Source organism: Neovison vison, chromosome X, assembly GCF_020171115.1.
Source record: "Neovison vison isolate M4711 chromosome X, ASM_NN_V1, whole genome shotgun sequence".
Taxonomy (NCBI): Eukaryota; Metazoa; Chordata; class Mammalia; order Carnivora; family Mustelidae; genus Neogale; species Neogale vison.
Window position 1 is genome coordinate 108,418,689 of NC_058105.1, and position 27,833 is coordinate 108,446,521.

The 27,833-nt window shown below is 36.5% G+C and overlaps 1 pseudogene; it reads right to left on the reverse strand.

The window, feature by feature from the left end:
* Window positions 1–218: 218 nt before the first annotated feature.
* Window positions 219–27,833, reverse strand: LOC122896691 (annotated as a pseudogene).

Sequence of the window (27,833 nt, forward strand, 5' to 3'; positions counted from 1 at the left end):
TTATTTAAGCGTTATACATAGATGTATTTATTATTATTATTATTATTATTATTTGATGCAAAAAGCATTATTGTTTCCATTTGGTCCACGGGTTGGGAGAGGACTCGTGGGTGGTTGAAAAGCTGCCTAGTGGCTTCAGGGAGAGGCTCAGGGCACAAACCTTGACACCAGTGTGATACCAGAGGGGTCCCTCAAAGACTGCTGAGCTTCAGAAGCTCCTAGTGGTGCTCGAGGGTGAGCCTCTCAAAGAGATACTCGCCAAGCCCAGCCTGGGGGCCGGCCAGCCTAGGGCGGTGAGTCAGCTGGTTGCCATCTTCTTGATGAGTTTCCCCTCCTCATGCAGGATGTGCTTCTCCGGGAAGTCACAGGGCCGGGGGTCTGTGCGGGCGGAACCCGGGACATGCAGACCCAAACGGGCCTGGTTCTGGTTCTTCTCCAGAACCAGGGAGGCTTCCCTGGCATCCACGGTTTTACCTCAGTGCCCTCCTGGGACGGCTCCTGCACGTCCTGGAAGAGGACGCCGCTGGGCTGGTTTTGCATGTTCAGGAGATGCTGGGCACCCTGGGGTTTCTCCTGAGCCAACTAGCCTAAGATGTGTCCCACACCTTCCAGAGTCACATCGTCCAGGTGGAAATAGAAACCCGGAAAGAGGTAGGTGTAGGAGGCCCACAGATGCACGTTGACCAGGCAGTTGACTGTGGCCTCCCCATTGGGGGCATACTACTGAGGAATGTGGGATCTGGGGGCACCTGGGTGGCTCAGTCGTTAAGAGTCTGACTTCTGCTCATGTCATGATCTCAGGGTCCTCCGATGGAGCCCTGCATGATGGAGCCCTGTTCAGCGGGAAGTCTGGTCTCCCTGTCCCACTCCCCCTGCTTGTGTTCCCTCTTTCGCTGTGTCTCTCTGCCAAGTAAGTAAAATAAAATATTTAAAAGAAAACACAAATGAATGTGGGAGCTCATGGTTGAGCAGTGATAAGGAGTTAAGCTCAAAATTGGGTGTTGGCTGGTCCTGGAGGCAGAGGGTGGCCAAGAAGATGGCTCCAAAGGTTTTATCTCGATAAAGGGTTGTAAGGTGGTTGGAGGGTCCATCCAAACACTGCTGGAACAAAAGACAGACCTCCCAACTGCTGGGCACACTGCCTGTGCATTCCACTTTTGACGGGCATTTGTGGTGTTTCCTATTGGAGTCTGTTGCAGCGCTTCTGTGTGTATGTGTTTTCATCAATTTTTATTTAAATTCAAGCTAACATAGTGTCATATTAGATTCAGGTGTAGGATTTAGTGATTCATTACTTAAATACAACATGAACTGCTTCTCACAGCAAGTGCCCTTATTAATACCATCATCAATTTAACCCATCCCCCCACCCATAGATATATATTTTCCTGTAGAATAGTAACCTTGCTTAAGTTTTGGATATTTGTTTTTAGGTCCTAAAATTTCCCTTCTCCAATATTTCTCTACTCTCATTCAGGGACAGCTAAATATGAGTTAGACCTTGTCATTGTAGCTCTGTGCCTCCTCTGTATTTTCCATCCATTTTATCTGTTTTTGGCTGAATTATCAATAATTTTTCTAGTAGTTCTATCTTCAGTTGTATCTAGCTACTATTAAAACTATACACTGAATTTTTATTTCATTTACGTACAATGTTTCCACTATCTACTTAGCCATCACTTTCTATTTTTTTAAATTTTAAAGATTTTATTTATTTATTTGACAGAGGAAGATCACAAGTAAGCAGAGAGGCAGGCAGAGAGAGAGAAGGAAGCAGGCTCCCCAGTGAGCAGAGAGCCCAATGTGGGGCTCAATCCCAGGACCCTGGGATCATGACCTGAGCCAAAGGCAGAGGCTTTAACCCACTGAGCCACCCAGGCACCCCACTTTATAAAAAGTCCATCACTTTTTATAATCCTCTTTTTCCACCCATATTTTCTTTTTTTTTTTAAATTTATTTTTTATTTTCAGCATAGCAGTATTCATTATTTTTGCACCACACCCAGTGCTCCATGCAATCCGTGCCCTCTGTAATACCCACCACCTGGTACCCCAACCTCCCACCCCCCGCCGCTTCAAAACCCTCAGATTGTTTTTCAGAGTCCATAGTCTCTCGTGGTTCACCTCCCCTTCCAGTTTCCCTCAACTCCCTTCTCCTCTCCATCTCCCCTTGTCCTCCATGCTATTTGTTATGCTCCACAAATAAGTGAAACCATATGATAATTGACTCTCTCTGCTTGACTTATTTCACTCAGGATAATCTCTTCCAGTCCCATCCATGTTGCTACAAAAGTTGGGTATTCATCCTTTCTGATGGAGGCATAATACTCCATAGTGTATATGGACTACATCTTCCTTATCCATTCATCCGTTGAAGGGCATCTTGGTTCTTTCCACAGTTTGGCGACCGTGGCCATTGCTACTATAAACATTGGGGTACAGATGACTCTTCTTTTCACTACATATTTTCTGGCTTGGATTTCATTTCTACTACAAATATGGAGCTCCAATTAATTCCAATAGCTAAAATTTCTCTGATTTGGTTTGTGCTATTTATTTATTTATTTTTAAATTTCTTCTTTTTTTTTTCTTTTTTTCCAATTTATTTATTTTCAGAAAAACATTATTCATTATTTTTTCACCACACCCAGTGCTCCATGCAAGCCGTGCCCTCTATAATACCCACCACCTGGTACCCCATCCTCCCACCCCCCCGCCACTTCAAAACCCTCAGATTGTTTTTCAGAGTCCATAGTCTCTCATGGTTCACCTCCCCTTCCAATTTCCCCCAACTCCCTTCTCCTCTCTAACTCCCCATGTCCTCCATGCGATTTTTTATGCTACAAATAAGTGAAACCATATGATAATTGACTCTCTTTGCTTGGATTATTTCACTCAGCATAATCTCTTCCAGTCCCGTCCATGTTGCTACAAAAGTTGGGTATTCGTCCTTTCTGATGGAGGCATAATACTCCATAGTGTATATGGACCACATGTTCCTTATCCATTCGTCCATTGAAGGGCATCTTGGTTCTTTCCACAGTTTGGCGACCGTGGCCATTGCTGCTATAAACATTGGAGTACAGATAGCCCTTCTTTTCACGACATCTGTATCTTTGGGGTAAATACCCAGGAGTGCAATGGCAGGGTCATAGGGAAGTTCTATTTTTAATTTCTTGAGGAATCTCCACACTGTTCTCCAAAGAGGCTGCACCAACTTGCATTCCCACCAACAGTGGAAGAGGGTTCCCCTTTCTCCACATCCCCTCCAACACATGTTGTTTCCTGTCTTGCTAATTTTGGCCATTCTAACTGGTGTAAGGTGATATCTCAATGTGGTTTTAATTTGAATCTCCCTGATGGCTAGTGATGATGAACATTTTTTCATGTGTCTGATAGCCATTTGTATGTCTTCATTGGAGAAGTCTCTGTTCATATCTTCTGCCCATTTTTTTTATATGATTGCCTGTTTTGTGTGTGTTGAGTTTGAGGAGTTCTTTATAGATCCTGGATATCAACCTTTTGTCTGTACTGTCATTTGCAGATATCTTCTCCCTTTTCGTGGGTTGCCTCTTTGTTTTCTTGACTGTTTCCTTTGCTGTGCAGAAGCTTTTGATTTTGATGAATTAATTCAGATTATTCTCACTTATGTCATATTTTCCTATCTGTGTGTATGATCTAGACATTGATTTTTAAGAAGTTACTTATCATACTTGTCCCTAAAGATTAAAATACAAAAAGAGGAGGTAATTTATCAAAATACAGCATATTTTTTCATATATCCACAAAAATAAATTCCTGTGAACATTTATTTTTATGCAAATACAGTTTATTCATTTGGGGCAAGGTCAGTTGATAACTGGCTGTAACCACACTCCTTGCCATGGAATAAACAGCCTTATAAATGTTCTTCTTACACACTCTTTAGATCAAATAAGCTTTTTAATTACAATAAACTTAATTTTTTTAGAATACTTTTAGGTTCACAGAAAAATTGAGCAGAAAGTACAGAGAATTCCCATATACCCTCTATCCCCACAGATGCCCATCCTCCCCCAAGTCAGCATCTCATTTGTTAGAATTGATGAACCTACACTGATACAGCATTATCACCCCACAGCCTATGCTTTACATCAGGGTTCAGTTTTAATATTGTACAGTCTGTGGATTTTAATAAACATGTTATCTACCATCCTAGTATTCTATAGAATACTTTCATTGTCATAAAACCCCTCTGTAAACATCCATGGACACAAGTTTTTAGTTCATTTGGTTCAAATACCAAGGAGCATACTGATCTCATAGTAAGAGTGTGTGTAATTTTATCAGAAACTGACAAACTGTCTTTCAAAGTGGCTGTATAATTTTGCCTTCCCACCAGCACTGTATGAGAATCCTGTTGTTCCACATCCTTGCCAGCATCTGGTATTGTCCGTGATCTGGATTTTGGCCATTCTTGTAGATGTATAGTGCTATCTCGTTTTTATTTGCATTGCCCTTATAACATATGATGTGGAGTATCTATTCATAGGTTTATTTGTTATCTCTGTATCTTCAGTGAGGTGTCTCTTAAGGTCTTTGGCCTACTTTTCGTTTGACTTCTTAGTGTTGAGTTCTAAAAGTTCCTTGTATGTTTTGGGATAAAAGTAATTTATCAGATATGTCTTGCACAAATACTTTTCCTAGTCTGGATTCTCTTCTCATTCTCTTGATGTTGTCTTTTGAAGAATAGGAATTTTTACTTTTAATGAAGTCCAGTTTATTAATTCTTTCCTTCATGGATCACGCCTTTGGTGATAGATCTAAGAAGTCCTCACCACACTCAACATTGTCTGGGTTTTTGCCTGTTTTCTTTTAGAAGTTTTTCATTTTACATTTAGGTATGTGGTCCATTTTGAGTTAATTTTTGCAAACTGTCTAAGGTGTGTGTGTTTAGCTTTTTCCCTTGAGCATGTGGATATCCAGCATCATTTGTCGATGTGTGGCCTCATGCCAAGCATTAGGAAATGAGTCCTCTGTTACTATCATCTGGGAAAGATTATAGAAAATAGGCACAACTTCTTCCTTAAATATAGACTTGAACAGTGAACCCATCTAGGCTTGATGCATTCTGTTATTGATCCAATATGTTTAATAAATATGGGTCTATTCAGATTGTCTTTTTCTTCTTGTGTGAATAACATAACTTCAGTTCAATTCTGTCTTGTATGAATTTTGGAATATTGCTTCTTTCAAAGAAGTAATGTGTTTTATTTAGATTATAAAAATTGAGAATATAGAGATATTTATAGTATTATTTGATTATCCTTTTATGTCCATGGAATCTCTGGTGAGGTCTTATCCTTGTGTTTTACATTAGTAATTTGTGTCCTCTTTTTTTATTATTTTATTGGTTGTTATGGCTTAGGTGTATCAGTTTTACTGAAAGTTTTGCAGAACCAGCTTTTGGTTTTATTGTTTTTCTTTATCAGTTTCTTTTTTCATTGGTTTCTGCTTTAATTCATATTATTGATTTTTTTTCAGTTTTTATTTAAATTCCAGTTAACACAGGGTGTAATATTAGTTTCAGGTGTACAATTTAGTGATTCAGTACTTCCTCACAACACCCAACACTCATCATGACAAGTGTCCTCCTTAATCCCCCTCACCTATCTACCCCATCCCCCACTCTTCTCCCCTCTGGTAATCATCAATTTATTCCCCATAGTTCAGAGTATGTTTCTTGATTTTTCTCTTTCTCCCTATCCCCCCATGATCTTTTTTTAAAAAATATTTTATTTATTTATTTGACAGATCACAAGTAGGCAGAGAGGCAGGCAGAGAGAGAAGAGGAAGCAGGCTCCCCACTGAGCAGAGGGCCCGATGTGGGGCTCAAACCTAGGACCCTGAGATCATGACCTGAGCTGAAGGCAGAGGCTTTAACCCACTGATCCACCCAGGTGCCCCGCCCCCATGATCTTTTATTTTGTTTCTTAAATTCCTCATATGAGTGAACTCATGTGCTGTTTGTCTTTCTCTGACTTACTTCATTTAGCTTAATACTCCATAGCTCTGTCCATGTCATTCTTTTGATGGCTGAGTAATATTCTGTTGCACATAACACATCTTCTTTATCCATTCATCAGTTGATAGATATGTGTGCTCTTCCCATAATTTGGCTACTGTTGATAATGCTGCTGTAAACATCAGAGTGCATGTATCCCTTTGAATTTGTATCTTTGTATTCTTTGGGTAAATACCTAGTTCTGCAATTCCTGAGTGGTAAGGTATTATATTTCTAACTTTTTGAAGTACCTCCAACCTGTTTTCTAGATTGGCTGCACCAATTTGCATTCCCACGCACAGTGTAGGAGGATTCCCTTTTTCTACATCATCACCAACACCTTTTGTTTCTTTTGTTGTGAATTTTAACCACAAATTGATGCAGTCTTGTTTGCATTTCCCTGATGATAAGTTATGATGAACATTTTCTCGTGTGTCTGTTGGTCATCTAAATGTGTTTGGAAAAGTGTTTATTCATGTCTTTTGCCCAATTTTAATTGGGTTATTTGTTTTTTGGGTGTTGAGTTTGGTATGTTCTTTATAGATACTGAATACTTTTTATCAGATAGGTAATTTGCAGATATCGTCTCCCATTCTGCTGGTTGCCTTTTAGTTGTGTTTATTGTTTTCTTCTCTGTGTGGAAGCTTTTTATCTTGATGAATTCCTAGTAGTTTATTTTTGTTTTTGTTTCTGTTGCCTCCAGATGCATGCCTAGTAAAGAAGTTGGTATGCCCAAAGTCAAAGAGATTGCTGCCTGTATTCTCCTTTAGGATTTTGATGGTTTCCTGTCTCACATTTAGGTCTTTAATCCATTTTGACTTTTTGTGTATGGTGTAAGAAAGTGGTCCAGTTTCATTCTTCTGCATGTTGCTGTCCAATTTACCCAAAACCATTTGTTAAAGAGACTGTCTTTTTTCTATTGGATAATCTTGCCCACTTTGTTGAAGATAAATTGTTCATATACTTGTGGGTTCATTTCTACATTTCCTTTTCTGTTTATTTTATTTATGTGCCCATTTTTGTACCAGTACCATACTGCCTTGATTGCTACAGCTTTGTAATATGACTTAAAGTCCACAATTGTGATGCCTCAAGCTTTGTTTTTCTTTCCAAGGATTGCTTTGTCTATTTGGGGTCTTTTGTGGTTCCATACAAATTTTAGGATTGTTCTATCTCTGTGAAAAATACAAGTGGTATTTTTGATAAGTATTGCATTAAATGTGTAGGTTTCTTGGGATAGTATCAACATTTTAACAATATTCTTCCAATTCATGAGCATGGAATGTCTTCCCAGTTCTTTGTGTTACCTTCAATTTCTTTCACCCTGGTTTTACAGTTTTCAGAGTATAGATCATTTACCTCGTTGGTTAGGTGTATTCCTAGGTATCTTACTATTTTTGGTATAATTGTAAATGGGTTCGATTCCTTGATTTCTCTTTCTGCTGCTTCATTATTGTTGATGTATAGAAATGAAACCAATCTCTGTACATTGATTTTGTACCCTGTGACATTAATGAATCAGTGTAACAGTTCTTACAAGCTTTTGGTGGATCTTTTGGGTTTTCTTTATAGAATATCATGTCATCTGTAAATGGTGACATCTTCTCTGCCAATTTTGATGCCCTTTATTTGCTTTTGTTTTCTGATTTCTGTGTCTAAGACTTTCAGTAATATATTGAACAATACTGGTGAGAGTGGACATCCCTGTCTTATTTCTGACTGTAGAGGAAAATGCTCTCAGTTTTTCCCCATTGTGGATAATACTAACAGTGGATTTTTCACAGATGAACTTTATTATATTGAAATATGTTCTCTTTATCCCTACTTTGTTGAGGGTTTTTATTATGAATGGATGTTGTACTTTGTCAAATGCTTTTCCTGCATCTGTTGAAAGGATCATATGGTTATTATCCTTTCTTTTATTAATGTGGTATATCATGCTAATTGATTGGCAAAAAATGAACTCTACCAGCCCAGGAGGAAATCTCACTTGGTCATGGTAAATGATTCTTTTAATGTACTGTTGAAATTGGCTGTTAGTATGTTACTGAGAAATTTTACATCTGTTTTCATCAGGGATATTGGCCTGTAGTTTTCTTTTTTACTGGAGCGTTGCTCTGGTTTTTATATCTGGGTACTGCTGGTCTCATAGAATGAATTTGGAAGGTTTCCTTTTGTTTCTCTTTTGTTGAAGAGTTTGAGAAGAATAGGTATCAAATTTCCTTTAAATATTTGGTAAAATTCCCCTGGGAAGCCATCTGGTCCTGAATTCTTGTTTGTTGGGTAATTTTTGATGTACTGATTCAATTTCTTTGCTGGTTATTGGCCTGTTCAAGTTTTCTATTTCTTCTTATTTCAGTTTTGGCAGTTTATATGTTTGTAGGAATTCATCCATTTCTTTTAGATTGTCCAATTTGTTGGCCTTTAGTTTTTCATAATATTCTCTTATAATTATTTGTATTTCTGTGCTGTTGGTCATTTCTCCTCTATCATTTGTGATTTTATTTATTTTGGTCCTATCTTTTTAATACATCTGGCTATGGGTTTATCAATTTTATTAATTTTTTTCAAAGAACCCGCTCTAGTTTTGTGGATCTGTTCTATTGTTTTTTAATTTGCTTTCATTTATACTCTCAGATTTATTATTTCCCTTTATCTGCTGACTTTAGGCTTCATATGTTCTTTTTCTAGCACCTTTAGGGGTAAGTTTAGGTTGTTTATTTGAGATTTTCCTTGCTTCTTGAAGTAGACCTTGTATTGCTATATACTTCCTTCTTAGGGCCACTTTTGCTCCACCCCAAATGTTTTGGACAATTATGATTTCATTTTCATTTTTCCCATGTATTTTTTAGTTTTTTCTCTATTTCCTGGTTGATCCATTCATTGTTTGCTCCTGTTTTTTAACTTTCATGTATTTTCAGTCTTTCTAAATTTTTTCTTGTGGTTGACTTCAAGTTTCATAGCATTGTAGTAAAAAAAAAATGTGCGTGGTATGATCTCACTCTTTTGTACTTGCTGAGGCCTGATGGGAGACCTAGTATGTGATCTGTTCTAGAGAATGCCCCATGTGCACCTGAAAGGAATGTGTATTCTGCTGTTCCAGGATGAAGTGGTCTCACTATATCTGTTAAGTCCCTCTGGTCCAGTGTATTGTTCAAAGCCACTGTTTCCTTGTTGATCTTCAGCTTAGGTGATATGTCCATTGCTCTAAGTGAGGTGTTAAAGTCCCCTACTATTATTGTATTATTATCAATGAGTTCCTTTATGTTTGTTAAGAATTGTTTCATATATTTGGGTGCTCCCATGTTGGGTGCATAAATATTCACAATTGTTAGATCTTGTTGGATTGTCCCCTTTATTATGATGCAATCTCCTTCTTCATCTTTTGTGACAGTCTTTGTTTTAAAGTCTAGTTTGTCCTTTATAAGTATTGCTGCTCCAACTTTCTTTTGGTATTTATCTGCATGGTTAATATTTTTCTATCCCTTCACTTTAAATCTGCAGTTGTCTTTAGGTATAAAATGAGTCTCTTGTGGCAGCATATAGATGAATCTTGTGTTTTTTTTTAAGATTTTATTTATTTATTTGAAAGAGAGAAAGCAAGGACACAAGTTGGGGGAGGGGCTTCAGGAGCGGGGAAGCAGATGTTGCACTAAGTAGGGAGCCCAAGGCTGGGCTCTATCCTAGGACCCTGGGATCATGACCTAAACTGAGGGCACACGCTTAACTGTCTGACTGACCCAGGTGTCATGATGACTCTTGTTTTTTTGTTGTTGTTGTTGTTGTAGTTGTTTTAGATTTTAATTATTCAGAGCACAAGGAGGGGGAGAGGGAGAAGCAGACTCCCCTCAGAGAAGGGATCCCAACTCGGGGCTCTATCCTAGGACCTGGAGATCAAGACCTGAGCCGGAGGCAGAGACTTAATCATCTGGGCCACTCAGGCACCCTCAGTCTTGTGTTTTTTTATTTTTTAATTTTATTTTTTTTAATATCCATTTTGACACTCTGTGTCTTTTGGGCAGTTTAGTGCATTTACATTCAGAGTAATTATTGATATATATTTATTACCATCTTACTACTTATTTTGTTCTTGTGTCTGCAGATTTTTCCACTCATTGAGTCCCCTTTAATACTTCTTGTAGGGCTGGTTTAGCGGTCACAACTTCCTTCAGTTTTTGTTTTTCTGGTAAACTCTTTGTCTCTCCTCCTATTCTGAATGATATCCTTACTGAATAGATTATTCTCTGCTCCAGATTCTTACCATTCAGCATGTTGAATATATCATGCCACTCTCTTCTCGCTTGCCAAATTTCTGTGGAGAGATCTGCAGCTAGCCATAGGGGTCTTCCCTTGTAAGTTAGGGACTACCTTTTTTGTGCTGTTTTGATTTTTTTTCCTTTATCACTATTTTGCTAATTTAATTACAATATATCTTGGTGTTGGCCTGCTTTTGTTGATTTTTGATGGGAGTTCTCTGTGCCTCCTGGGTCTGGATGTTTGTTTCCTTCCCCAGATCAGGGAAGTTTTCAGTTATTATTTCCTAAAATAAATTTTCTGCCCACTTTTCCCTTTCCTTCATTTTCTGGGACTCCTATAATACAAATGTTAATATGTTTGATGGAGTCACTAAGTTCTGTAAGTCTATTCTTGTGTTCTCTTTTGTTCAGCTTCATTATTTTCCATTATTTTATCTTCTGTATCACTTATACATTCTTTTGGTCTTCCAGCCTTGTGTTTATTGTATTAAGACTGTTTCCAACTTCAGTTACTGCCTTTTTCATTTCACTCTGATTGTTTTTTAACTCTTTTCTCTCTGTGATAAGGGTTTCCCTAAAATCTTCTTTTCTTTTCTCAAGTCCAGTGAGTATCCTTATAAGTGTTGCTTTAAATTCTCCATCAGGATGTTACTTAAATCTGTTTCACTTAGATATCTGGCTGTGACCTTATCTTATTCTTTCATGTGGGATGAATTCCTCCATCTTGGCATTTTGTCTAAGTCTCTGTATTCTTCTTTGTTTAGAAAATCCCATTACATTTCTTGTTCCTGAGAGTAATTGCTTTATGAAGAGGTCATGTATTGTCCAGGTCCTGGTGCTTCAGGGAGTGTCTTCCATGTGTGCTGTGTGCACTCTGCTGTTGTGTTTTGGCTGCTGTATCCCTCAGACCAGTCATCTGCAGAGGCTCTCCTTGCCTGTAGTGGGCAGTGTTTGGTCCCTGGACAGAATGTGGTGTGCTCTGACCTGCTTATGAAATGAGACCCCATACTACTTGCACTAGAACTGAAGGCCCACAGAACTTTCTGGTTGGGAGACATGGTCTGGGCAGGGGCTTCCTGTGGTCCTGTGGGGAAGGGGCCTGCCTGGCTAGAACTGAGGCAGGCACGGAGAAGGACAGTACTGCCAAAACCAGGGGTGTGGGCCCTGGAGTAAGTAGATTAGGCAGCCAGGGTTTGTGCTGTGCTGCTTCCTGCAGTTGACTCTGTTGATGTTCAGAGGTGTGGGAGGGAAATGGCACCAACTAGCTCCTTTGTCCCCAGAGAGCATTCTCCATGCCCACTGCTCTCAGGGAAGTGTTCCAAGAAGTGTGAATAATCCCCGCCTCCCCCATGTGCCCCCTGTGTTTTGCAGATGTTGTTTCCACACTGTCTGCCTCCAGGTTATTTGCTTGTCTTCTCTCCAGGAGAAGAGCAGTGCCCTCTAGGCACTATTCCATCCAAGCCCACTGATTTTTAAAAGTCCAGCCTTAGGTACATGGTGTGGCAAGGGTCTATGCTGGTCTTCTGGGGGAGGGCCCTGCCACGCTGGAACTGAGGCAAGTCTTGCCAGTGCACAGAGGTGTGGGACATGGTGTAAGCAGGTTAGGCAGCTGGTGTCAGGGTGGAGCTGGTTTCTGCACGTGGCTCTGTGTTAATGATGAGGGGCAGGGCAGGAATTGGTGCCCATCAGCTCTTTGTTCCTAGAGAGGCATCTCCCAAAACTCTGCCTCTCAGGGATGTGCCCCAAGATGAGCAAATCATCTGCCCCCTGTGTGCCCCAGGCTTTCTTCAAATCTCTGTGTCTATGCCCATCTGTCCCTGGGTTGTTTGCCTGCCTACTCTTCAGGAGTAAGGCAGCACCCTCTGGGTTCTATCCCAGCCAAGCTCACTGTTCTTTAAAACTCTAGTCTTCAAGCCCCTGGTAGCAAGAACTCAGGAAGATCATCTCCTCTCCTTTTCCCAGCCAGTGGCTTTGGGGAAATATCTTCCTTGTATATTCCCCCATGTGCTCCTCTCTCCCTTTGTCCCTCTCAGCCTCACCCTTCTCTGCACCCAGGACTCCCTCCCCTCCTCAGCACAGATGATCCACTTCTCTCTCAAACCACATCTCTGCATCTACTTCTTTGATGTGGCTTCTTCTCTCCCTTTAGTTATGGAGTTTGTTCTGTCAGTCCTCAAGTTGATTTCTGAAATACTTAGAATGATTTGATAGTTTGTTTTTTTTAAAAGATTTTATTTATTTATTTGACAGAGACAGATCACAAGTAGACAGAGAGGCAGGCAGAGAGAGAGAGAGAGAGGAGGAAGCAGGCTCCCTGCTGAGAAGAGAGCCCGATACGGGACTCGATCCCAGGACCCTGAGATCATGACCCGAGCTGAAGGCAGCGGCTTAACCCACTGAGCCACCCAGGTGCCCCTGATTTGATAGTTTTTAAGGGATGAGACAAGCCTAGGGTCCTCCTACTCTGCAGCCTTCTTAACTTCTCTCTTATTATTGCTTTTTTCCCTGCATATTTGGTGTTTAATTTATTCTCCCTTTCTAGTTTCCTAAAGGGAAGCTTAGATGATTGATTTTTAGATCTTTTTTTTTCGGATCCAACATATAGAGTTGGATTTCCCTTTCATCACTACTTGCAGTGCATCCCACAAATTTTGGCTGTTTGTCTTTTTCCTTGAGTTTGAACTATTTTAAAATTTCTTTCATGATTTCTTCTTTGGCCCATCTGTTACTAAGAAATGTGTTGTTTAATCCCCAGGTATGCTGTATTTGGCAGCTACCTTTCTGCTGTGGACTTCTAGTTTAATTCTCTTGTGATGTGTGGATAGATATTGTATGACTTCCATTCTTTTACATTTGTTGTGTTTTATGGCCAAGAATGTTGTTTATCTTGGTGCATGTTCCATGTGAACTTTAGAAGAATTTTTATTCTGTTGTTGGCTTAAGTAATCTGTAGATATCCATCATATCTAGTTGATTGTGTTACTGAGTTCGTCTATATCTTATGGATATAAGATATGGATATATCTTATGCCTGCTGGATCCACCCATTTCTGATAGGTGGATGTTAAAATGTCCAACTGTAATAGTGGATTTGTCTATTAATTCCTACAGTTCTGTCAGTTTTTGCTTCATGTCTTTTGATGCTCTTGTTAATTGCATACATTTTGAGATTGTTACATCTTTTTGGAGAATGGATTTCATCATGATCCACTGTCCCTCATTATGGATGATAAGTTTTCTTGATTTGAATTATGTTATGTCTGAAGTTAATATATCTTACTTCTGTTTGTATTTGAGTTGTGTTAGCATGATACATTTTTCTCCAACCATTTACTTTTACAGTATATGTATCTTTATATTTAAAGTGAGTTTCTGGTATACAAGATAAAATCTTGTTTTTTAATCCTCTCTGACAATGTGTCTAGATCACTGACATTCAAAGTCTTTATTGATTACTTAGTTGGATCAGTATCTGTTACTCTTTTCTATTTGTTTCCCTTATTCTTTGTTCCTAGTTTTAACTTTCACTCTTCTTTTGTCTTCTTTGATTTTAATTGAGCATATTACATAAGTCCCCTTTACTTCCTCTCTTAGCATAGAATATCAGTTATACTTTTTTTCTTTTTAAGGTTGTTACTGGAGAGTTTTCAGTATACATTTACAACTAATCCAATCCAATTTCAAGTGACAATAAATGGCTTCAAGGGTAGTATGAATGCCTTACCATAACAAGTGATCCTAATTTCCCCCTCCTGTTCCTTTTAACATTGTTGCCATTCATTTTGTTTATATATAAACATGTATGCATATACATATATTCTCAATGAGTGGAATGTCAGAGTCCAACATTAGGAAGGCCCTGAACTTTGTATTTTCCTGTTGTTGTATGATGTTGCCAAAATTGCAGCTTAGTTTTTTAGATATTTATTCCAGATCAGAAAATGTCATCAAAACAAAATAAGCTTTGAGAGCTCTTTTAATTCTTTAAGGTTTTCATTTCTGTATCTTCTTCACTATCATATTGTCTCTTCATTGTTTTTTAGAAGCTATTTAAAGAGTTTTTAGAAATTGTTTTCTAAGGGAGAGTTGGAATCTGTTATCTACTTGATTTCAAGAAGTGAAAATCTAAACAGTCTTGGTTTTAAAATTTTGAAGATTTTACTTATTTATTTGAGAGAGAGAGAGAGAATATGAGAGGGGAGAAGGTTAAGGGGAGAAGCAGACTCTCCACAGGGCCAGGAGCCTGATGGGGGACTCAATCCCAGGACTCCAGGACCATGTCCTGAGCCAAAGGCAGTTGCTTAACCAACTAAGCCATCCAGGTGGCCTTTAAATTATATTTTCAATGATCACTTCTTTGCAATAGGAGGATAGTTTTATGGTTAGCCCTTAGCACAGATTTGTGAGGCACTGTAATGGTTCAGGCTTCAGAGGCTGGCTTCATTATCTCTTCGTGATTTGTAAGGAATAAGAGTATATCTTATTAATCATTCTCTCAAATTAAGGCATAAAAATACTGTTCCTGAAGGGAATCTAAGGGAAAGGGAGAGGGGTTTTTACAGGACATTGGAGCCTAAAATTTTCAAACCATTATCTACTTGGAGGTGGATAGTAGAGATTTAAGTGATTTTTCTAGAATCAACTTGATTGTACCAGAGAACATAGACAGTCTTCGATCTCTTCCCTTATGCATGGAATAGGAGATGCTCTTGGATTTTTATCCCAGAAATTTAGAGAAAGAAAATTTACCTGGAAATTTCTCAGTCAAATGGATTCTTTAATTTGAGTTCTGGAGTTTTCAAGTTAAGACAAGATACATAGGCTAGTCACTTTTTTATTTGTTAGGAATTAATCCTACTTATGTGGTTTGCAATAAAGGTGTGTTTTATTTTAACCCTCATCCTTGAAGCCTATGAATATCAAGAATGTTAGAAAATACCACAGGAAATTATTTAAATTGAACTCAGAAGATGTTCAGTGGCCTAAATAATAAGCAATCAGAAATAAACAGGATTTTAATTTCTTCTAAATGTTCAAGCATGTAATTTTTAAATGCCATTTAAAAATCTTAGCTATTTGATAGCAATTGAGTTCTAATTGCTCAAAAGTATGTTCCAACACAGTTATTAAAGAAATCAGTGATTGCCTGAGGTAGGTAGATATAATTTAAATCTATACAAATTAGTTATCATTGATCTGGTTGACACTCAGTACAGTTTTAATTCTTCTTGTTTATTAGCCAAAGGCAGTTTGCATGCATTTATAATCATGACTCATGATGTGCTCCAATTGCTTTTTTAAACAAATGACGTTGATTAATATTGTCTAGGAATCATTTCTGTTTTACATTTGTGTATGTGAACATACTGGTATTTTGAAGGCAAAAACCATATCTTGACAGTTGATCTTTGAAAAGAAGTTGCTTTAAAAACTGAACTTTGGGGGTGCCTGGGTGGCTCAGTGGGTTAAGCCGCTGCCTTCAGCTCGGGTCATGATCTCAGGGTCCTGGGATCGAGTCCCGCATCGGGCTCTCTGCTCAGCAGGGAAGCGCTTCCCTTTCTCTCTCTCTGCCTGCCTCTCCATCTACTTGTGATTTCTCTCTGTCAAATAAATAAATAAAATCTTTTTAAAAAAAAACAAAAAAAAACTGAACTTTGTATTTAGTATTACATATGATGATTTTTGAAGAAATGTTCCTATCAGTTGACATAATTGAACTTTTTTGGTGTTTAATTTGGATTTCTTTATTCAGGAAGGTACCCTTCTGTTTGTAATTCATTTGTCATACATTCATCAGAAGTGCATCTTGAAAAGTAGTTAAAGCAACTTTTTCAATTGATGATAATTGAGGAGGTGATGAAGCATGGTTTCTGGAGGTTGCATACATATAGTTTTCTAACTTTTTTCCTGAATCCATTATAAAACACTGCAATATTGATTCATCTCTGAAACTTAGGATAACTAAGGATGACATCTAGACCCACAGGCTGAGGGCATTAAGGAACTTTTAAGTAAATATAAGTCCCTCCTTCCATCTGTACTAAGGGTTCTTAACACAAGGACTACTGGGTATGGACTAATGAGTACAACATGGCTTTGGAGTTTGAGAAAGTAGATTGATATTCCAGCTTATTCTTGACAGTTGAATCAATTCGCCTTGCTTTTTAAATATATAGTCTGGGATCTCTGTTGTTTCTGTCTCATAAGGATGTTGTAAAGATGGAGATAAAATGTAATGGCCAAAACTTTTCTTCTGATAGGAAAAGCAGACATATAAACTAGTAACTATAATGAAATCAGTATAGAACTGAAAACACTGCACTACAGGAACAACAGAATGGTTAGTTTTTATATAGGGATAATTATTACTTTTTATTTTGCTGCAGTAATGACTACATGAGGTCTATAAATTTTTAAGTGTTGAATACAATGTTTCTGATTATAGCCACTATCTTGTACAGTAGATCAGCTGTGCTTATTCATCTTGCTGACACTGAAACTTTATACCCATTGATTACAAACTCCCCATTTCCCCCTCTGCCCAGCCACAGGAAACCACCATTCTATTATTTGAATCTGTGAATTTGACTATTTTCAATACCTCGTATAAGTGAAATCATACAGCATTTGCCCTTCTATAACTTAATTCACTTAGGATAATGCCCTCAAGTTTCATTCATGTTGTAATGTGTGTCAGAATTTCTTCCTTGTTAAAGCCAAATAATATTTCATTTTATGTGTATACCACACCTTTAAAAATTTTTTTCATCTGTTTCCACAACTTGGCAACTATGAATAGTACTGCAATGAACATGGGGGTGCTAATATATCTTGTTGAGATACTGACTTTAATTATTTTGGATAGATACCCTGAAGTGGGATTCCTGGATTATAGGTAATTAATTTCCAAGAAGTTGGAAAGTGAATGAAGTGATAAATGATGTTTTACTGGTAGGACTTGGTTATTTCTGATAATCACAAGTTCAGCATAATTGTGCCCTGATTTGAATTTTAGCTAAGATAGTTGGTTTGCTTGTAGGAGTCAGGAATATTCAGGTTTGATGTTAATTTGATGGATTTTTCACTTATTCTAGTATCTTTCCTCTGTACATTCAAGATAATGTGTAATTATTACCTACACAAAACTAACTTTCTGCCTAATGCAAGCCTTAAGGTCCTTCTAAGCCTTAAGTTTTCCAAGGGCTTTTAATCAGTTTTTTTTTTCCTTTGTAGAAAGATTAACTAGAAATTAGGTATAAGAAAAATTAAATGCATTTGTTGAACCTAACTTCGATTTCTCCAACCACAAATGTCATAATGGTCTTCCGCTAAGAATCCGCATAATATGACTTTCATGTTGCTTCCTTTCACCATTAGTTTTTAATAACTTTCTGGCACATAATATTTAAACTTCGCTGATAGCTAAAAGAGTTTTAAAAATGCACGTATAGAGACAAGGTTGGGTACGAATGTTTGAAATAAAAGGGGACAGGATGATATATAAGGAAAATTGAAGAAGAGAATGGCATTTAAGAACAGAATTAGGGTAGAAGTAACACAAATTAGTTATAATAGATGAAATCTACCCTCAAAACATCTTAATTTTAATCCTACTTGTTTATTAGCTGAAGGTAGTTTCCATACAATTATAATCACGACTCATGATGTATAATTGCTTTTAAAAATGGCATTGATTAATATTGATTTTAAAATGTTTCCTTTTTTACAATGTATTCATTAGCATTTTAAAGATAAAACAGTATTTTGACTATTATTTTTATCAATAAAGTACTTAAAAACCTGAGCTTTTACATTTTGCCATAGTGTTTAATACATGTGTTAGTACAAATAGTACAGAGGCCAGGGTCTGTCAATAAGGTAGTTAAAGTTGTAACAGAATTTAAAGGACACATGTATATAATAATGAGTTCACTTTGCCACTTGTTTCAAGATCAATCTCAACCATTCTGGTGTCTTCCTTTTCTTTTTTTTTTTTAATAGTATTTGTGTAACAGATTTAATACTGTGGAGTTGTGATGTTGAGGAAAGGAGGTAATGTGTACAAAAGTGAGGGGAGACAAATAAAGCACAGGTAACGTCACCATGACTACACTGAGGCCCCAAGAAGAAAATAGTGTAGGCTTTGTAGAGACAAGTATTTAGACCTCCACAATCTCCTAGCTGCAATACTTCAATTGCCTCTCCTCTACTTTGTCAAAATGCTTTCATTCTTTACAGAAGGTAAATCAGATACCATATCTTCTGCTTAATTTTCATTGTGCTTACACTTAATCCAAGCTCTGTTCTCACTTCCAAAGACTTAAATTGCCTGCTTCTACCTATCCCTTTGACCTCACCCCCACTTTTCCCTCTTGTTCACTGTACTTGAGCAAAACTGGCCTCTTCTTTTGTTCTTACAAAATACCAGGTCATTACCCCCTTTTGGCTTTTTGTGTTAAGGTATACCTCTGTTTGGGATGCTTTTCCGGTTGTATGTGTGTTGTTTCTTCTCATTTAGAGCTGTCGTGTTCTTAGAGGGGCTTTTCATGACCATCTCTTCTGAAATAGCTACTCTATAACTATGAAATCTCCCTATTTACTTATATGGACAGCAAATAGGACTAATGGGTATTTCCTCAATTCTTTGTTTATTGATAGATTATTTGATTTTTCTTTGCTCATTAAAATGTAAGCTCCATGAGAAGAGGGATTTTTTTCTATCTTGTCTACCACTGTAAACCAGAACCTGGAATAGTATTTGTCACATAGGAGATATTCAATTTATATTTATTAAATGAATAAATTAATATTGGATGGATTAAAATAGCTGTTTAAAGATTCATCACCTGGATCAACCAAATTTAGAAAGCAAGCCTATTAAGCCCAAGAGGTTACTGCAATAATCCTAGTATAAGATGATTAAAATCTGGAACATTGATTCTTAATCCTTTAATAAACTAATGAAAATTAATAGTGTTGCTTTATGAATTCACATAGGTATATACAAAATTATGTACAATTTCTATGGATTCACAGATTCTCTATCACTCCCATAACTCCATGGACCCTTGAATGAAAAACCCCAGTCTACATACTCTACTTCTATGTACTGGGTATATAAAGTAGAAGACAAATTAGAAGGATATTTTAAGAAAAATTAGCATTCATATTTTCAGATTACTAACTTGAGGGACAATGGAAAGAATGATGTCATAAAAAACAAAAAAAATAAAATAAAATACCAAATTGACAAATGTAGGTGATATTAAGATGACAGTTTTGGATTTTGTGACCCATTGGCAATTAGAATTAGCTGTAATTTTGGTAGAAGTCAGAACTTATTTATTTATTTGACAGATAGAGAGATCACAAGTAGGCAGAGAGGCAGGCAGAGAGAGAGGAGGAAGCAGGTTCCCTGTTGAGCAGAGAGCCCGATGCAGGGCTTGATCCCAGGACCCTGAAATCATGACCTGAGCCGAAGGCAGAGGCTTAACTCACTGAGCTACCAGGCGCCCCAGAAGTCAGAACTTTCAATGCAGGTTTAGATAGTAGAATAATAATGAATGGAATCCTGACCTTTGTGCTTTTCAAAAGAGTTGGTATCCAGATAATCATACATTTGGGGGATAAGAAAAGAAAGAAGCGCACTTGAAGGAGTAAGAAGAACTCTAAAAAGTAAGATGGAATTAGGATAATACATTACCACAAAAATGACAGACAGGGGAATTGAAACACTGTGAGTGTCTATGTCATCTCAGAACCTGGACACATACAGAATGAACTGAATTAACTGGTTTCATGGACCAGTATGTCTGAAGGCATTGTCTCAGATGGGCTAGAAACCAAAAGTATTTGGAATGCTGGAGGGGCAAGATGGTTCCAAGAAGTTTGTGGATAATTGAGGGAAAGAGAAAACTGAAGATGTGTGTTGATTCAAAGCAAAGTAGGGTGAGCTTATTCATAAGTAAAATCCAACAAGAGTCAGGCATAGAGGAGGAAAGACAAAGACCCAACGAACAGAAATATGGATATAAGCTTTTTTCTAGTCACCTTTCTACTTTGAGCCTCTTTTCTCCTTTTAGTTGTATTTCAAAGATTCCAAATACTGAATATAAGAATCATGAGTTTGGAAGCTCCATGATACTGAGTACAGAAAGAATGGTGTTTCAAACTGGGAAAATGGGATGGCCTTCAATAAGGTAAGTTTAGTGTGGTATGAGATGGAAAAAGTATGCGTGTTCCTACAGGTTCTTTAAATTGCTATTGCTGTATAACAAATGAGTTACAAGTCTTCTAGAAATGGTGTAGTAGGTAATTAAACTTAATCTGATAACTGAAAATAACGTACAAGGCAAAAATACTGAACATACCTTCTTGAAGGCCAACAATATCTGATTGAAGTGAAAGACAGAGACCAAAAGGCACAATTATTTTTGTGTCTTTTATTCCCCTTTGGATAGCAACAATTAGAAAATAAACTTTAAAAAATATTTTTGAAAGATGATAGCCAAATGGCTGATAAACGTATAATCTGGGATTCAAACTCCTTCAGTCATCAGTAAAATGTAAGTTTAAATATGATATACTGCTGCAGAATAGCTAATATTAAAATTATAGTACAAAAATCTTAGCAAAATGATATAAAAAAACAGAATTCTGTATTTTGGTCTTTGTCACTTGAGAAAATATTTTAGCTTTATTACCTAGCAATTCAACTCAAGAAACACACCTTTAAAAATGTACACATGTGCTTACCAGTACACATGAGAGTGCATGTTCATAGACATTATCCATTATATTAGTAACTGGAGACAACAGAAACGTTCATCAATAGTAGAATGGATAAAAACCTAAATTTTTGCATGTTTGCTCAGTGGAATACTACAAAGTAATGAAAAGGAGAATTGCAAACACATGTAGCAACATAGATGAAAAATAGATACAATGTTGAATGAAAGAAAGAAGATAGCAAGATGTGTGGTATATAATAATACGGATATATATTTCAATGTACAGGAAAATCTAGGGATGTACTTTTATAAAGTGTAAAGAAAAATAAGAATGTAATTCTTAGGAAAATCAGGAGGGTGATTACCTGTGAGCAAGACAGAACGAAATGTGGCCCAGGAGGGGGCATCTGTATAGTGGTAATGTTCTAAATTTGGATTGGAGAGTGGTTCCATGAGCACTTGCTTTATGGCATATAATGGAGCTGTAGGTTTTTGTGCAGTTTTTTACATGTGTGTTATATTTATGATAAAATTTTTTTTAAGGGAAGCTAGATGAAAATGTGTCATCATGTATAAAAAAATGAAAAATTATCTTGAGGGACCAGCATCCTTTTCTCTTATATTTAGTGAAAACTTAATCTATTTCCAGAACTAGCAAAGGGAGCTTGAGAACAAGCAGAAATCTGGGGTTATGAATGTCTCTATTTTACAGATGAGAAAATGAGGTTTAATAGGTCTGAATAGAAGCTCAATGTGACATAACTAGATAGAACTGAGAATCCGATCTGCTCACTAGGAATATGGATTTTTTTTAGTAATTCCTTTTCCTTGAAAGAGTATTTATTCCTCAAATCTATTCCTGTTATAAATAGGTATTTTTGAAAGAATTTTAAAGACATGCTTTGGGGGTAATTTTTCTTTAGAACTTTTTCCCATTAGAAGTTAATGCCCTTTAGAGTGTGACTGGCCCAGTCAGTTAAGCATCTTACTCTTGATTTCTACTGAGGTCATGTTCTCAAGGTTGTGAGATTGAGCCCCAGGTTGGGTTCGCACTGGATGTGGAAACTGCTTAGGATACTCTTCCTCTCCTTTTGCTCCTCCACCAACCCTTTTCTCTCTCAAAAGAAGTTATTGCACATCATGAAATGTCTTCACCTGGCAAATCTCTTCAGAATTAAAGGATGTGCAAACTGTCAAATGATGCATATGAGTTAAATGTGGACTTTTATTTATTTATTTTTAAATATTTATTTATTTAAGAGAGCATGAGCAGAGGGAGATGAAGACAAGAAGACCCCTGCTAAACAGGGAACCCAAGACAGGGTTCAATCCCAGGACCCTGAGATCATGACTCAAGTCAAAATCAAGAGTCGGATGCTTAACCGATTGAGCCACCCAGGCACCCATAAGTATTGGCTTTTAATTAAATAAGTGGATGAGTCAGTATTTCTGTTCACATGAAAGGACAAGATTTCACATCTAACATTTATTAAATGTATTACTTCGTATACTAATTAGCAGTGATTTATTATTAAATATAATGGGAGGATGTGTGCAAGGCATGCATGTGTACATGGCATCATTTTATAATTAAAAGATTTCCTACAGTACACATGGAAAAGGCATATGAGTTAGAGATGGTTTTATCATTGTTCACATGTGAAACCAACAGAAGAATGAAGGTATTAATATGTCTGATTCATTAAAAATATTTATCCAGTGCTCAGTAATGCAAATTTAAAAGAATTATATTAGCAGTGTTTACAAATTAATGATGAGATATTTGCATTCTGGAAATAAAGGTTCTGTTATATTGCCAGTTTGTGATTTAATCCTGGTTCTCTGCATGAATCTTTGTTTCTTATTATTCTAAAGTCATCTTTATTATGTGTGTATTCATCTGTTAAATAATAATAAATTAGTGGCAAAAGCTAGAGCCATGGGTGGGGGAAGATATACACATCCAGCGGTGGTATTAATACTCTTGGTTTAAAGGACTGTTTTCATCTGCCAAGTTTTGATTGTCCTGAGTACTTAGATGTATTGCTGCCTTTCATCACGCCAGAAAATGTGGAATTCTTCATTTCTTTGTTTTCCTTGGCTTTCACAACAACCCTTGAGATTCATTGTCAATCTGACTGGCATCTTCCATATATTATGGCACCTAGAATTAAGCATAATGCTTTCAGAATAATATGTTTATTCAGTTTAGAATTTTACCTCATTCTAAATGGAGATCTCATAATTACATTGTTCAACAGTTTGTCACAGTGCTTGGAGGAATACCTTAGCAAATTAAAGGGAAGACTAAAATGTATTTCATTATTTAATGATACACTTTCTACTAATTCTTCCTTACTATGAAATCAGAAAAAGTTTTTCTTGTGATATTTGTGATCAGAATAAGATCAACAGAAATTGGACAATGGCTCATGCAAGCAACTGGAGGAAATATAGAAAAGTACAAGATATGTTGTTTGCCTTTAATAGATTTATAATTCAGTTAGAAATGGAGAAATATTATAATAGGACACAATATTTAATAATTCATGTTTATTGTAACAAAGTTGTAAAAGCCTCATATTTCAGTATTGGTGTTAAATCTTATACATGAATTTCATATGCATTCTAAATTTTAAATACAAATACAAATAAATAGGAAGTAAGCCAAGTTTCATCTTTTCTTAGTACATCTATCAAACTGTCAGTTACTAAAATTCTTAGTTGATTGGTAGAATGAGATATAGAAACTGCCATTTTATAATTTTTGTCTCTTCTGAGGGCTTTTTTGACTTATTCAAAAATTAAAGATTGTTTTCATTAAAAAAGGAAAAAGCATTTCTTATATTTTCATATTTATGAGTACATGCAATATGTTTCAAAAGGGAGACTATTGAATTGGAAAGAACTCCTAATTAACATGTAATTTTAAATTAAAATTTGGTAAAGAAGTGTCATCTATTTTTAAGGGGTAGAAATTGTTGATTTTTTTTATTGATGATATGTTCAATTTGTGATGATATCCTGAATTTCATGCTTGTATAAATGGGAGTTACTCAAAGTATGCCATTAATTTTAAAATACAAATATTTCTACTGGAATATCTCTAAATCTACACTAAACTTATTTCCATAAGTATGTTTATTAACAAAAATGACTACTCATATTCCAAACTCTAGAAAGCAAGAAACTTTAAGAAAGCAAGTATTGCAAACAATTTCTAGAGCTCACATTCACGAGTACTTTGAAATTAGACATTCTAAAACAAAAATTCACAAATTCAGGCCCTAATTGTTTGCAGTTGACATTTCTTTCTAGGTGAAACATTTGATTCTATAATTTCCATGATACCGAAATAAAAGAGTTTTAGTAAATTTGCATTGAAGTGTGAAAGTAGGTCTCAAGAAAAGAGTAGTCACTTCTCTAATTTGACTGGAAATGAATTTGAATTTTTCATTTTTTCTCCTATCAGTGTGTCAGAAATATATTTTTTCCCAAATCAGCAAATATCTTCAGTAAATTTCTTCAATTTTAAACAGGAACATCAGAATAAAGGGGAAAAAACAACATGAAGAATATACTTTTCTCTTGAACATGCAGCTGCAAATGGATACCTGTCCTACATAATAAAAGGGTGGCAGAATCAGTATACCCTCTCCTAGGCAATTGAACAGGAATGCTGGGCCCAGCAACCTCCCTGCAATCATTCAACAAATAATATTGATGGCCTGCCATGTATGCAGCACCTGCTTTTGAGGCAGTAGAGGACACTCAGAAATATAATACCCAGTCCTTTTCAATAAGAAGTGTCAATCTAGACTGGGCATAAGTCAGGACAGTGGATGATAAATCACTGTACAGGAATGAATAATAAAACTACACAGCAATATAAAGAATGACTGTGAACACTATGTGATAAGTGATAGAGGATGTATGTACTCTAGAAACTCCAAGAAGGAAAATAACATTCTTGGCTAGTTAGACATTATGATCTTAATGCCAGTCGCCAGTCAATTCTGGAACATTGGCTTAATATTTGTTATATATAGTTATTTGAAAGCATATGTGCCATTTATTTCTTTGTAGACATAGAGTTTGATTAAAAACAAAAATATATGATGTGATATAATAATTAACAGGACTTAACCTCTGTGTTTTGTCAAATTACTGGGTAAAAGTATTTTACAAGGTAAAATACAAGGAAAGTGTGTTTCCTATCTTTACTACCTTGTTTGGATTATTCAATTATCTGGAATTCTGGAAATGTCATTTTATTTTACTGATCTCAGTATCTCTTTTATTTTGGTAATAACTTTTCAAATATACTTAAAAGAGAGTTGAGATGAACACATTAAGGTAGAAAAATCCACATGGTGCTAGATTCCTAATTAAGGAATGTGATTCTTAGTTTTGGAGATGTATCTAATAGAGGTGTAGGATATAAATTGTTATATTAGTCCTCTCTTTCTCTCACATCCACACTCTATGCCTTTTCTTTGAAAAGCCCAATTTTATATATCTATAGAGATAAGTTTTTTTTATTGATTACAAGTGTTATAAGTACTCACCATCCATAAACTAGAGTAGAAATGTCTATATTTCATTATACATTTATTCTTACCCTCCTACAGAAGTTTAATATCATAAGCAAAGCTACTAATAATCCCTGCTTATTTATTGCAAGAAAAATTTTGTTAAAAATTCCAAACTATTTTAAACTATTTGCTTAAAAAGATTAAGTGCTAAAGAAATCTGCATCATCAACATTTCCAGACATGGAGCTCTATAATTTTTTATCTCTTTTAAAACTCATGCCACTTTTCCTTTAATTTAGATGTTAGAGGATGGTGGCCTTGGCTCATAATCAGACGTAAATTAATAGAGCCTTTGTCAAAATTGGGAAGTTAGAGAAATAGAACTGCTTGTAATAGAGAAGTGGCTTCTGCATTTCAGAGAAAATTAAAGTCAAATTAAATACCCTTCAGATGTTTAGATTAAAGGAATTTATGTCTTTCCTGCAGAGTGTGTCAATCCTGGGCTGGAGGAAGGGTAGACATAAGGCTTTTTGTTCAGATATAATAGAGACACAGTCATCATTCTTAGTCTAAATTCTACCTACAAATACTTACAAATTACATGATCCATTACTTTTTAGTTAACCTGCCCAGCCTTTGTTTTTGCATTTATAAAATGAAGAAAAGTTGCCCAAATCTCAGGTCTTATTGAAAGAGTTAATTACATAAAAGAAAAATAACTCCATTTGTTCATTTATTAAGCAGATGTTTGCAGTGCTTCTTGGAGGCACAGTGATAGAAAAAAGACATGGTATCTGTTATCAAGGATAGGACTATTAGATGAGAAAGTAAATGTCACTTCACACGAATGGATAAAGAAAATGGAGAATACACATACAGTGGGATATTATTTGGCCTTAAAAAAGGAAAATTATGGGGGCACCTGGGTGGCTCAGGTCATGATCTCGGGGTCCTGGGATCAAGTCCCGTGTCAGGCTCTCTGCTCAGTGGGGAGCCTGCTTCCTTCTCTCTCTCTCTTTCTCTGCCTCCCTCTCTGCCTACTTGTGATCTCTCTCTGTCAAATAATAAATAAATAAATAAATAAATAAATAAATAAATAAATAAATTTTTTTTTAAAAAGGGAAATTATGCTGTACATAACATCATGAATAAACCTGAAGGACAGGTAAGGCATGCTTCTATTTATATGAACTATTTAAAATTAGTCAAACTTACAGAATCAGAGAGTAAAATACTGGTTGCAAGGGGCTTGGGGGAGTAGAATACGGGGAGTTCAGTGAATAAGAAGTTATAGTTATGCAAAATGAGTAAGTCTTAGAGATCTGCTCTACAGCATAAAGCCTATAGTTAACAACACCTTGATGCGCATTTATAAAATTAAAGAGGGTACATCCCCTTTTAAATATTTGTAACACACACACACACACACAAGAAGGGCAGGAAGAGACTTTGGTGGTGATAGATATGTTATCTTGATTGTGGTGATAGTTTCACAAGTGCATGTCAATGTTCAAACTCATCATATTGTATATGTTAAACATGTGCAGTTTTTATATAATAATTATACATTGAAACTTAAAAAGTGAAGCAAAAAAGATAGATGAATGAGTATTCTGCTAGATGGAATGATACAACAGAAAAAGATAATTGTTTAAGAGCACCCAGGTATTTAATTATAGTTGTTCACAGAGACTAAGGGAGACTAGGTTACTTGCATATTCTTTAATAGCTTCATTGGAAGATAAAATACATACCATAAAATACAATAAAAATTGTACTAAAATTAGATTGTACTATAACATGGTGCATTTCCATCACTTGGAAAAGAAACTTTATGCCCATTTATGTTCACTCCCATTCCCACAACCCCCAATCCCAGGCAGTCACTATCTATTTTCTGTCCCTAGAGATTTTTCTTTTATGCATATTTCTTTTTTATGCATATTTTCTTTTATGCATATTTGTTCTAGATAAAGTATGAGACCCGACTGTGGAAGACCAGGGCTGGCAGAGGCCCTGGTTCAAGGGAGTATGACTCACACATTCTCCTGTGAAGGCCCAGACAGAGACAGACAGGACTGAGGACATTTACCAAGTCATTGAGCTCTGAGCTGCTCATGAGCTGAACCAGCCTGGGTAGGAACCCCGTGTTGACCACTTGGCTGATGCGCTCATTGGAGCCATCAGTGAGGTAAGACAGGGCCCAGCAGGTGTCCGAGAGAATTTCGCTGTCTTGGTGCTGCAGGAGGTGGGACAGGACAGGCAACAT